The following is a 12,386-nucleotide window of genomic DNA, read 5'->3' as shown; positions in this document are numbered from 1 at the left end:
GGATTTAAAATTACATAGGGAATTAAGACTCAAGTAAAACAGGCATATAGGCTTTCCTTTCAGTAAGTTCAAAAAGGTGAATACAGAGACTATCAAATTTCTACAGTACAGGTCAAAGTACATAGGTAATTTGAGATTCAACTAAAACAGGCATTCATAATTACATAGGAATTTAAGGCCAACTAAAACAGGCATTTAGGCTATCTTTTCAGTAAGTTCAAAAGGTGAAAGCAGAGACTATCAAATTTCTTCAGTACAGGTATATAAAATGTGAGACAGAAATAATTAAGTAGTTTAAAAGCAAAAGATAGAGTTACTAGAAAATTTTAGTTTGAAGTTGAGAGAATCAATTTCTTAGGTAGAGATGAAAAATAAAATGGAGAAATAGAGTTGGGAGACAGTGCAAAGGATGCAGGAGAAGGTAGGAGTGCGTGATCAGCTAGGGTTATTGCAAGAGCAAAGCCAGTGATTGGTTAGAAAATGTTTCAGTTGAGTTTTAAATAGTGTGATAGAAGTTTGGGCTAAGAGGTCTGTAGGAAGTTGATTCCAAATTTTACCAACTGAGTTGGAAAATATAGAGTCACCTGCTGTATTCTTTGATAGAGAGGTTTGAATCAGTATTTTATTGGAAGAGCGTAGGGTTTTTAGGTTGTTATAGGGTTTTATCAGGGTGGAGAGCATTGGTATATTTTCTGGGTGGTGAAGGGCTTTATGGGCAGTTGTAAGCTGATAGTATTGAATTAGGTGAGGTAACTCCAGCCACCCTAGGTTAAGGAGGTTCAGGCAGTGATGTGTTTTATATGGAGAGGCAGTGGCAAATTTGGCAATGTTGTTATAGGCTGTTGTAAGCCTATTGATGTTATGTTTAGAAAGATTAGTATATATGGGGGATGCATATAGTAGAGTAGAGATAAGATATGTTCTGGCTATGGTAGTTCTTGCTTCAGGAGTTAAGAAAGATTTGATTCTGTAGAGAGAACCTAATTTTCTGTTAGTTGCTTTTATGATAGAGTTGATATGAAAATCAAATTTTAGTAGGTTGTCGATAGTAACTCCTAGAACTTTGGTTGTTTGGTCAGGAGAGATAAGGGTGCCATTGTTAGAAGTAAGTGTGAAACTAATAAGGGGAGACAGGTGTGTGGGTGAGAAGAGGAGAAGTTTAGTTTTCTTAGGGTTTAAGAGAAGGCAGTGATTGGAGAACCATTGTTCTATGGTGGTAAAAGTTTTTGAGTAAGTGAGTGGAGGTCAGCTTGGGTTGTGGCAGAGCAGATGATGGTGGTGTCATCGGCATACTGAATGCAAGTAGTTAGTGGGTGGCTAGATACAGGTCATTAATAAAGATGGAAAATAAAAGAGGACCTAAGATGGAGCCCTGAGGTACTCCTAAAGTGGTAGGGAGAAGTTCGGAAAGATTGTTGTTCCATAAAACAGCTTGTTTCCGATTCTGAAGATAGGAAGTAAACCAGCTTAAAGCAAGATTATTGAGAGAGAGAGATTTTAAACAATGTAGGAGGAGTTGGTGATTCACCATGTCAAAGGCTTTTGACAGGTCTACAAAGAATGCAGATGAAAGAAGATTGTTATTCCGGTTTATATTAATGGAGTCTATGAAGGATAATAAGGCTGTTGTGGTGCTATGGTAGGGACGAAAGTCATGTTGGCAAGTAGCTAGAAGGTTATTAGATAGGAGGTGATTTAAAAGCAGTTTGTGGATGCATTTCTCCATTATTTTAGCAATAGGAGATAGCAGTGCTATAGGGCGGTAGTTCAAGTACTCAAATGAATCGCCCCCTTTGAAGAGAGGGATGATGTGGGAGATTTTCCAGAGTGAGGGTATAGTTCTTTCTTTTATGGTTCTGTTGATTAGAATAGAGATAGGGTAGGCAATAGCTTTATGTAAACATGAGTCTTATTTTACTACTACATATCAGCTTATTACTGACTTCCACAGCCCTTTCTACATTCTGTCTTAACCATGGGCACATTCTACCCTTTCTAAAATCTCTCTTTGACTGTGTGATCTTTCGTACCTTCCTTTCACTGTAGCTTCTATTTATAAAATGTCACTTCAAACGTGTAACTTCTTCCTCAAAATTATCTTCCTCCATGCATAGTCTATTAACTCTCCTAACTGCCCAGTGATAATGTTGTCAAATATAATCCTTGGATGCATACTATCTTGTGTCAACAGGCTGTTCTTCCAGAACTCTTTCCTATAAAGGGTTGTCTTAAACCCCACTTTATCTTGCATTATCCTAACATGCAGAAAAATCTATCACTGTCTTGGAAAAACTAACCGAAAACCTAAGGAAAGTAATAGTCAATTCTAAATACTTTACAAACTCCAATAGTTCATTTTCTTCCCCTTCCCATAGCAAAAAAAATGTCATCCACAAAACACCTATATAGGCATAACTTATCCCTCCATCTGTTGTGTATCCCCAGTACATAATGTCTCTCCCAGTAAGACAATATCAGATTCAGATATGTATTGGCAAAGGGGGTGCCCATTGCCACCCCCTGTGTTTGTCGATAGAAACTGCCCACACATGTGAACACATTATATTCAAGAACTATAGTGAGGAGATTCACTACCATCTCTGACTTTTTTCTCACCATCATATGAATTTCAGCCATTAACCGTGATACTGCATCAATTCCATAACCATTACTTATCACAGTAAACAGGCTCTTATTATCACGTGTGACCATGATGTAGTACCCCCCCCCCACCAGTTTCTGCACATTTCCTCAGTGAAGTCAGAAAATGCCCTGTGTCTCTTAATACCTCAGTGATCCATCCCATCCTAGTACAACCCCCCCCCCCGCTTAGACCCATTGTCTCAGGGAGGGGATGGATCACTGAGAATATTCCCATTTTGTTGGAATGTACTTTAAGACCTTGTTCAACATCTCTAGAAGAGGTATCAAGAGAGGGAATGTGCAAAAACTGGTGTGGGGGGGTACTACATCATGGTCACACTAGATGTTAAGAGCCTGTTTACTGTGATAAGTAATAGTTATGGAATTGATGCAGTATCACGATTAATGGCCGAAATGCACATGATGGAGGGAAAAAAGTTAGAGTTGGTAGTGAATCTCGTCACTATAGTTCTTGAATATAATGTGTTCACATGTGGGCAGTTTCTATCGACAAACACAGGAGGTGGCAACGGTACCCCCTTTGCCAATACATATCCAAATCTGGTATTGTCTTACAGGGAGAGGCATTATGTATTGGGGATACACAACAGATGGAGGGATAAGTTATGCCTATATAGGTGTTTCGTGGATGACATTTTTTTGTTATGGGAAGGGGAAGAAAATGAACTATTGGAGTTTGTAAAGTATTTATAATCAACTATTACATTCCTTAGGTTTTCTGTTAGTTTTTCCAAGACAGTGATAGATTTTCTGAATGTTAGGATAATGCAAGATGAAGTGGGGTTTAAGATGACCCTTTATAGGAAAGAGTACTGGAAGAACAGCCTGTTGACACAAGATAGTATGCATCCAAGGTTTACATTTGACAACATTATCACTGGGCAGTTAGGGAGAGTTTCTAGATTATGCACGGAGGAAGATAATTTTGAGGAAGACGTTGCATGTTTGGAAGGACATTTTATAAAAAGGGGCTGCAGTGAAAGGAAGGTACGAAAGATCTCACTGTCCTAGAGAGATTTTAGAAAGGGTAGAATGGGCTCGTGGTTAAGACAGAATGTAGAAAGGGCTGTGGAAGTCAGTAATAAGCTGATATGTAGTAGTAAAGTAAGACTCATGTTTACATACACTAACAATATTCATGGGGTGTGCAATATAGTCAGGCAAAACTGAAAAATATTGCTAACTGTTGAGAAGATCAGGAAGATTGTGTGGGAGGAACCCAGTTTTGGCTTTAGGAGAGATAAAAATTTAAAAGATTTATTAAGTCATGAAGGAAGAAGCGATCATCAACAGGTTGAGATCAGGAGAGGGACTAGACCTTGCAGGTCCTGCAAGGCGTATAGATGCATCAACAAGGACAACAGCTTTATTCATCCTATTACAGATAGGGTATATCTTTTAGTGCTAGAGCTAATTGCAGGACCATCAATTTTGTTTATCTTGCCACCTGCCAAGTGTGCAGCTGCTATTACGTAAGGAAAATGAATTGCATGCTTAAGACTAGGATATTGAACCATTTATCAGCTATTAGGGTACATCATGAACATAATGCCTTGTATAGACATATATCTAATCATGAGGGACATTATTTCAAAATTTTGGTTATCTGGAATGTGATGAAAGGTATTAGAGTTGGGATGTAGTGAATGATACTGAGTGTGACGAGGCTAAACGGATTGTGGAACTTACAGCACACAGACATCCAGGACTCAATGATGTCATTCCATTAAAACCTGCCCTTAAGAAAAGGCGGGTTCAATACTGAGTACTGATTGATTGCCATTCCCTTTAAATGCGTGTTTTTGAAAGTGGGTAATTTATCTGATGAAGGGCACAGCCCGAAAGTGCTCATCACAGTTTTTGCCTGAAATTGTATTAATTTATTGTTTTTATTGTGTTATTAAACAGACATTTTCTTAGTGGTGGTTGCTGACATTCTTCTTTTCTTGTGGACTGCTTGTGTTGAGCAGCATTACCTTTAGTGAGATTCTCTTTGCTTGTTTTGGATGTAATAAATTTCAAGAAAACCCATGCCTCCTTCTGAACAGAGAATATATAATCTTGGTATACACTAATTTGTATATATCATTTGATAAGTGACAAGCATTAGTCTTGTTTTCCTGTCCAACTGATTGGGTACCTTTTGGGGCCCATCAATCACCCCAAAACTCTTAAATCAGAACAGGAAGAACAAATTGGTTTATTGCTTGGACTTTGTTCCTAGATGTCAGGGCTCTTTTCAGTATAAATTGTATTTTTCTAAAATGTTCCTTAAAGGTTTTGTTTGTACATGTTCATGTTTCATTGTCAATTCTTCATCAATTCCCAAATATTTATACACTCCCTTCTGCTCAAGTTCCTTTATATCACATTCCCGCCCCAGACTGATATTTTCTTGGTGCTGCAGCTTTCCTGTATTAAAGGTTGCTTTTGCACATTTGTCAAGACCAAATGACAATTTTACATCATCTTAGAAAATTTTGACCACTTGCAGTTGTGCTTTCAGTTCTTCATCTAATGAACTATATAGTCTTAAATAGTCCGGAAAAAAAAGATAAGAAGTCTTTGCACTCTGTTGTTTTCTGTGAGCTAAATTGTAACCTTGACCTAATTTGTTAAGTAGACAGTTTAAGTGTTTCAGTGTAGATGGGACCATGTGCAGAAACATTAACAATCAACAGTTAATGTGTAAACATTTCCAGAAGGTGTGAACTTATGAGAATAAGGAGTGGATTTGTAAACATAACATACAGCAAATATGGCATACTGTACTGTTACTGAATACATTATCCTTATTATGTTGTTTACATGTTTGTTAGACTTTAGATGCAGTCAGAAAAGGAGAACTACCCACAGGTATGACATACCTTCATATGACCCCCCCCCATAACATCAGCATTGTCAACACATGGCACACAACATGACATCATGCCAGTGAGTCAGCATGACTATTGTCATCCAAAACACATGGACAATGGTATGTCCTTCTGCTGCACATACATGATATGGTAATACACAAATCATAACCATGCCAGAGTAGTAGTGTCGGTCTATGGACAACATGTGTTGTCTATCAGTTTCCATTAGTAAAACACATTTACAGGGTAATTGTTGCAGCAGTAGCTGCAGGTAAACTGCCACAATGCATGGACAGCTAAATGTCTAAGGAAAGTATAATGTGATAATGTGTGTCATGCACACACTGAAACATAATTAAATGTAACACAATGATATCTGCATTGTATGTCTGCACATGTAACACATAAATGTGGCAGTTACATGCTATGCATGCATAACAGTGCATATACAGTTCAATTATATGGCAGACAACATGTCCATTCTTTTTCCTTTGCATGTATTCTCTGACCAGTTATATCTGTGTGAGAATGTAAATTGTAGTCTCTGCATGTATTGAGTTATATGAACAGCCGCCAATTAACATTGTTAAAATGAAGACAAAGTGATATGACAGTATTGTGGAAAATATGCAAGCCATATGACAAACATCTGAACCAGGCAGTATGGTCACTGGCTGACCCCGCATCACTATTAGGAATGAACTAGTGATTATGCTCCATCATAAGCACAGTCACAGCCTGTGACTCATGAGAAGCTAATGTATGTTGTACAAACAGTATTGTCTGTCTACAACTGTATGTATCACCTACGTACATTTATTAACAATCCATAGCCTGCATAATGCAAACACCCTGATGATGCTTGCTGATTATGAAACAGTACAAAGAAGTGTCTACATGCACAAGTATCCAGAAACGCATGATACAAGTACTTTGTAATAAAAACACAATGTTGAACTGAAGGGCATGCCATGCAGTCTGCCAAGTACAGTGTGAATGCTGGCACGGCAGTTGCCCCTTCAGTATGTAACTAGGTAGGCATGCACAACAGATCAGTCACTGGGAAGCACATCTTCAGATACAAGTGTAGGACTACATACACTAAGCAGCACTCAATGTACTGGTAACTTGCATGTAAAATATCCATCTCCAATATGTGTGATAATTACACAAACCCGGTGTCATTTAGGTTGTGGCCTACATTTCAAAAACTTTCTTCAGAAAATGTGGCTTGCTGCTAAATGATATTTAAACATGTCTGTATTTCAGTCAGACTTGTAAGCACATGTATAATGTCATTAGTGCACTTCTCTTAGTGATGCATGATGAGCATTCTGGCATTCTAAGCAATATACAAAGTAATGAGAACAAACACCTGTACAAGAATCAGATACATTTTATTTAACAAAACAGAAAATGTAAATGATATAACTCTCTACCTCCACTTCTCCTCAAACCTGTGCATCAGCTCAATGCACACAGCAAAATTTTGGGTCCTGACCTCATCATCCACAAAAAGAAAAGACCAACTATGAATTATGTAGTCCTCAAATAACAGGGATACACATTGCTCAGATCACATTCTAAAAAAAAATTACTTTTGAAAACATCAGAGAATCACCTTATGCATGTTGCAATGTTACACACAGAAGCTGTTACATCCATGAATAGAGCTGAACACAGATTGGAGGACCTGAGATTCAAACCTGCAATTCTAATCTACATCCACTTCTAACTATGGCACCTACCTGCCAAGCTAATCCATCTTGGCTGATAGCATCCGCTGTGAATGCAGTGCAAATACTTTGGGGTTATGAATCTGCAGGCATGGGTTACCAATATAGATCATGGCTTAGGATTTCTATGAAGAACAATGCGCTGAGCATTTTGGTAAATAATTTGCAAGAATGAATTCATGTTAGCACACTAGTCACAACCTGTAACAGCAAGTGCAAATCTTCATCCCTCAGACAGAGGGGCAGTGTCATGTATCACATAGCTTCTGTTAAAAGAGACATAAAAGGTGTTGAATATCAGGGCCACAGTAAGGTATGTGGAAAGACTATATTTAAAGATATTCCTTGGCAAAGTGCACATCAAAAAGCAAATGCATTCATCACTGTATCTCCCTATTCCGCATTTCAGCTGTAAGTCTGACCATCTGACTTCCTCAAAAGATATGGATGAGGTGGTTGTTGAAGTGAATTTAATAATGAAAGATAAAATCACAGTTGATAGCACTTTTGCAAACAGTAACATATTCTACAAAATGTTTTGTCAGAAATATAACAGTCAGTTCCAAGCTTTACACATAACCCTGTACTTAGTTGCTGTTAACAGAACTTTCTAGATTACTAAGATAGTTGTAGAAATTCAATGAATGACCAAGTTGTTCGTAAGCATGCACAAAATTGCAGTTAACATCAATAAGTAGTTAGGTAGAGAAGAATATTCAACAATGTGTGAAATACACAAAGATAACAATATAATGATATATTTCCCTTATGTGGAGTTAAACCCACAGCATGCCAAAATATAGTTACCCTGGCCGGTTTATTTACAGGCTGAGCTAGCAGCTAGCAAATATTCCTTCTTAACAAATGGTGTGTGTGTGTGTGTGTGTGTGTGTGTGTGTGTGTGTGTGTGTGTGTGTGTGTGTGTGTGTGTGTGTGTGTGTGTGTATGTGTGTGTTTGTGTCCACATTTCTGCAGATAACATATTAATATGGAAACATTCAACACATAAATGCTACTGGCCATTATAATCTAAAGAAATAACAGCCAACAGCACATTACTGAAAAGATATGTGTAAGCAGTTGGACAGGCATTCCTCTTGGTTTAAACAAATAAGGTTCTAATAAGAATGTTCATTTTATTAAGATGAAGGAAATAAAGATGTTATTTATGAGTTACTACAGACAGATAGACTAGGCAATACTGTTAAAGTATTATGGATAAATACAAATGTGTAGTCATCAGTGGCCTAGGTGCTACTGGTGTCAGTAATACACGGCTATAATGGATGGGTGAAATTATGTTGTATGTTGGAAAACAGGTGTACATCTACAATGTTCAGTACTATGTGCATTATAAGCATTACTAAAAAAAAATGCAGTATGGGAATATAACTTATACTTATATGGAGAAGAGTCATCATGTGTCCTTAGTAATCCAGATGAGGAAATTGTACAGCTACTTAATGATTATAAAAGCCATGTATCTGATATATTTAGAAAACATCTATATCTCAAAATTCTGTAGGAATGCTTGGGTATACATAGTATTATGATACGTACTGTAGGCATCCACCAGCTGCCAAAGCCCCTTGGTAATCATTAGATGAGGCTCCTTCCCTCCGATGTAGGTCATCGTAGTGATGGCAATCCTGCACTCCAGTCTAGTAGATTCCCATATGTTGCTGATGCTGCTTTGCAATATGGTTGCAAATGCCAACCATCGTGAAGGTTCATGTCCTGGTTCTTATCCGATACTCCACTCTAACATAGATGGTCAGGATCTGGGTAGTCTACTCCTTGGTTCAACCAAGCACACAGACATGTTATAGCCTCCTTAAAATAGCCATATCGATAATGTTGATACTCCAATGGAAAATGTAGTCAGATCTATAAATTGCTTACTGGGTGGGGTCCAACTCAGTTCACAGGTAGTATTTTTTTGATCTGTAAATGTATCAAAATCAATATTTAAAAGTGCTGCTTATGTCATGTTATTAGATCATTGGCAAACAAAGAGCATGTGCTACACATGGTACCTTTAATGTGCAGAGCACCTTCCCTTTATGCCGAATTATTGGTTAGTGCGAAAAATTTAGAGAACTTATGCAAGTATGTGCAAATAGAATTACAAAACCTTGAATTTTAATGAACCTCATTTATTATATAGGACACAAATGGTACTTAAAAGATGGCTGCACAGTAGTTGCCCTTACTTTTAGTTATACATAGCTGATAAGGTAAATTAGCACCTGCTATCATTTCTGTTTTGGGGAATATTAGCTCATTATACACATTATTATTATTCATTCTCAAATGTATCTTTTTAGATTTATGCTTTTATGGAAAATGTGTGCATTATGGCAAATGTCTGTAACTTACTGGAGTGGAGCTTGATTTACCTGTATGCATACAGGTGATGACGTTTGCATCTAGGATATGCAATACATCACAAAAGTGACCAGTACATAATGATGGATTTATGGATTATCCATGTAGCTTGTGGGTGACTCATTGCACTCTATGGTGTATGTACAGAAACCTATGGATTCTGATAGTATCCATATGTACTATGTATTCCTTTTGCTGTTATGAATATTTATTCACTGATGTTTTTTAAAACAAGTCTTATAAGCACAGAAAGGTTCCACCTGCTTATGGATGCTGAGGTTTTCCAACACTTTCTGTAAGTTGTTTAATTGATGGTTTACAGATACTTTGTTCTGAAGTAGATTGCATTCATGGCAGAGTAGTGATTGGGTTGATCTGAGTTGTTTTTGAATACTTGTCTGTTTTAGCTGCAATTGCATTACAGTTACACTAACACACATTTCTGTTGTATACATATGTTTGTGTAGTGTTTTAATGTGGAATGCCCACAGACCACATCTTGTATGGTGTGCTATGTACTGTAAAGAGTTCTAAACCAAAGACCGTCTGTACAGATTACAACTGTTATGTATGCAAGCATTGCTGCACATTTTTATATATCACAGTCAGTGTTTCATAGACCTTTGCATTGCACAGGAATGCAACGTGTTTACAGTGCCATAAGCTGTCCACATAATCATCTCTTTAAGTGGGTCCCCACGTGAATATGAACATGTGAATATTACAGTTTTTCAGGTGGCAAGCAGACCTAGGGGTGACAATTTCTTCCCACAGGAAATAAGATTATAATAGATATTCTGCCAAAACATGGATGGAGACTCCATGGATGGGCAGGGAATACAATATGGAGGGTGTGGGTCGACCAACATGATTAATGTGGCTGGAGGTCACAACAGATCCCATGAGGCCTTTTGCTGACACTGTTCTGACATGATCCTCATACAGCAAACAGATTCCAGTGGTATGAGAGTTTGAGGTATGCCACCGGTGGTGGACTACCACTGACCTCCCCAATGAGATCACAATATTTCTTGCATTCCTGCATACAGAGAATGGGGAGCGATGCATACCAAGGGGTGGGATAAAAGCAGGAGTTTCAGGCCAAACATGTAGGTGTTACCTTACATAATATGGATCACTATAGAGTAAATCATTGCATATTGCTGTTGCATGCATACTGATGTATTGTATTTTTTGATTTTCAGCAGTGAAGTTTAATCATGCACAGAGGTCCACATAGGGTGATGATGAGCAATGTAAATGTAATCACATGTAGCCATACAACTGCAGTATAGACAGAACAGTGCAACCAACATGTATAATGCTGCTGCATAAATATTCACAGGTCTATCTACTTCTGCAAAACACCAGGGGAATGGCAGGTGAGTGTCTCCATACAATGTTACTGTGAACACTAAATGTTATTCTCTCAGCCTCATGTCTTGGCACTACTGTTTGCTGCCATACTGATATTTGTCTAACATTATACACTACAGGTACATTCAGTGGAGGTCCAAGTTGTGCAGGTGCAAGTACAAACAGACTAGGTATGTTACCACAACAGGTTCATATTTTTGCAGCAATATGTAGTAGAGCCGTGATGCATAACATCAATGATATTGTTTTTCTAGGGTTCCTATTACCAGATCACAGACACAGTTTGTCGAATGCATCTTGATTGAACCGAAAAGAGGAAAAGGCAAAATAACAAAGCGGCTTTTCAGCGAATTCTTTCCCTGGGAAAGAATTCACTTGGCCACTTTCATTACTTTGCTATTTTCAGCACTGTAGTGTGAGCTCGGAGTTGGCATATTTAAGTAGGAGCGGTGTGGGGGGACACAGCCCCCCACGTCAGGGGGTATGGGGGTGAAGCCCCCACATTATGTAATGTTTTAAAAATTTTAATTTTTTTTTATTTTGGAACAGTGATTTTTTTTTCCCTTAGAAAAAAATCGCTGTGCTGAGGTTTCGACATTGTAAGTTTTTGCTTACATGGGGTTAATTATTTATCATTCGCTTTTGTAAGCATGCAATACAATAATATAGACTCATTTTTCTACACAGGAATATCTGGCCAACAGGTGCTGCTTTGTATGTCTTGTGAGTAGCTGCAGCCCCAGTTACTGTGTTGTACATGTCATCCTGTTAGTATTCTGTTGCCTACACAGAAATGATGGTGCTGTCTTGCTCTTTACCTTTCCACTGCAGGATCCCAGTACAACATGAGAACTCACAACAGCTAGAGTCTGACAGGCTATTGCTTATCTTTCATGCATGTCATGGCTGTTATTCCTGTTGTTGTCCTCCATCAGTACTAAGTCCTTCTACCCATTAATAGGACAGACTGCATCATCACCAAGTGCACCAACAAGTGGTATATGTGTATGTAAAACCTACCCTCATGTTTTAACGTGTTTGAATGGTTCATGCTGGCTGTGGTGTGATTAATAATGCTGACATTGTTTCCCTACAACAGTTGAAGTTCATCCCTCTTCCACCACACCAGATTCCCACAAGGACTTGTCTGGTGTGTGTTTGTATTTATCACATATGACATGTATGTTGGGCATGTAACATAAGTGTCAACTCCCTGTTATGCAGATTCTGTGACCCATACACAAACGAGACCTAATGGTAAGTCAATATTATCTCTAATATTACAATGAGATATGTCATATGTTTTTAATGACATACAGCATGTGATGTGAGCACATTTTCCTGATCTGTGTCTTTTGTCTCT

This window comes from Protopterus annectens, chromosome 1.part1, assembly GCF_019279795.1.
Source record: "Protopterus annectens isolate FY-2018-M chromosome 1.part1, PAN1.0, whole genome shotgun sequence".
In the NCBI taxonomy this organism is placed as follows: domain Eukaryota; kingdom Metazoa; phylum Chordata; order Ceratodontiformes; family Protopteridae; genus Protopterus; species Protopterus annectens.
The sequence above is the reverse complement of the archived record's forward strand: the minus strand, read 5'-3'. Positions refer to the sequence as shown.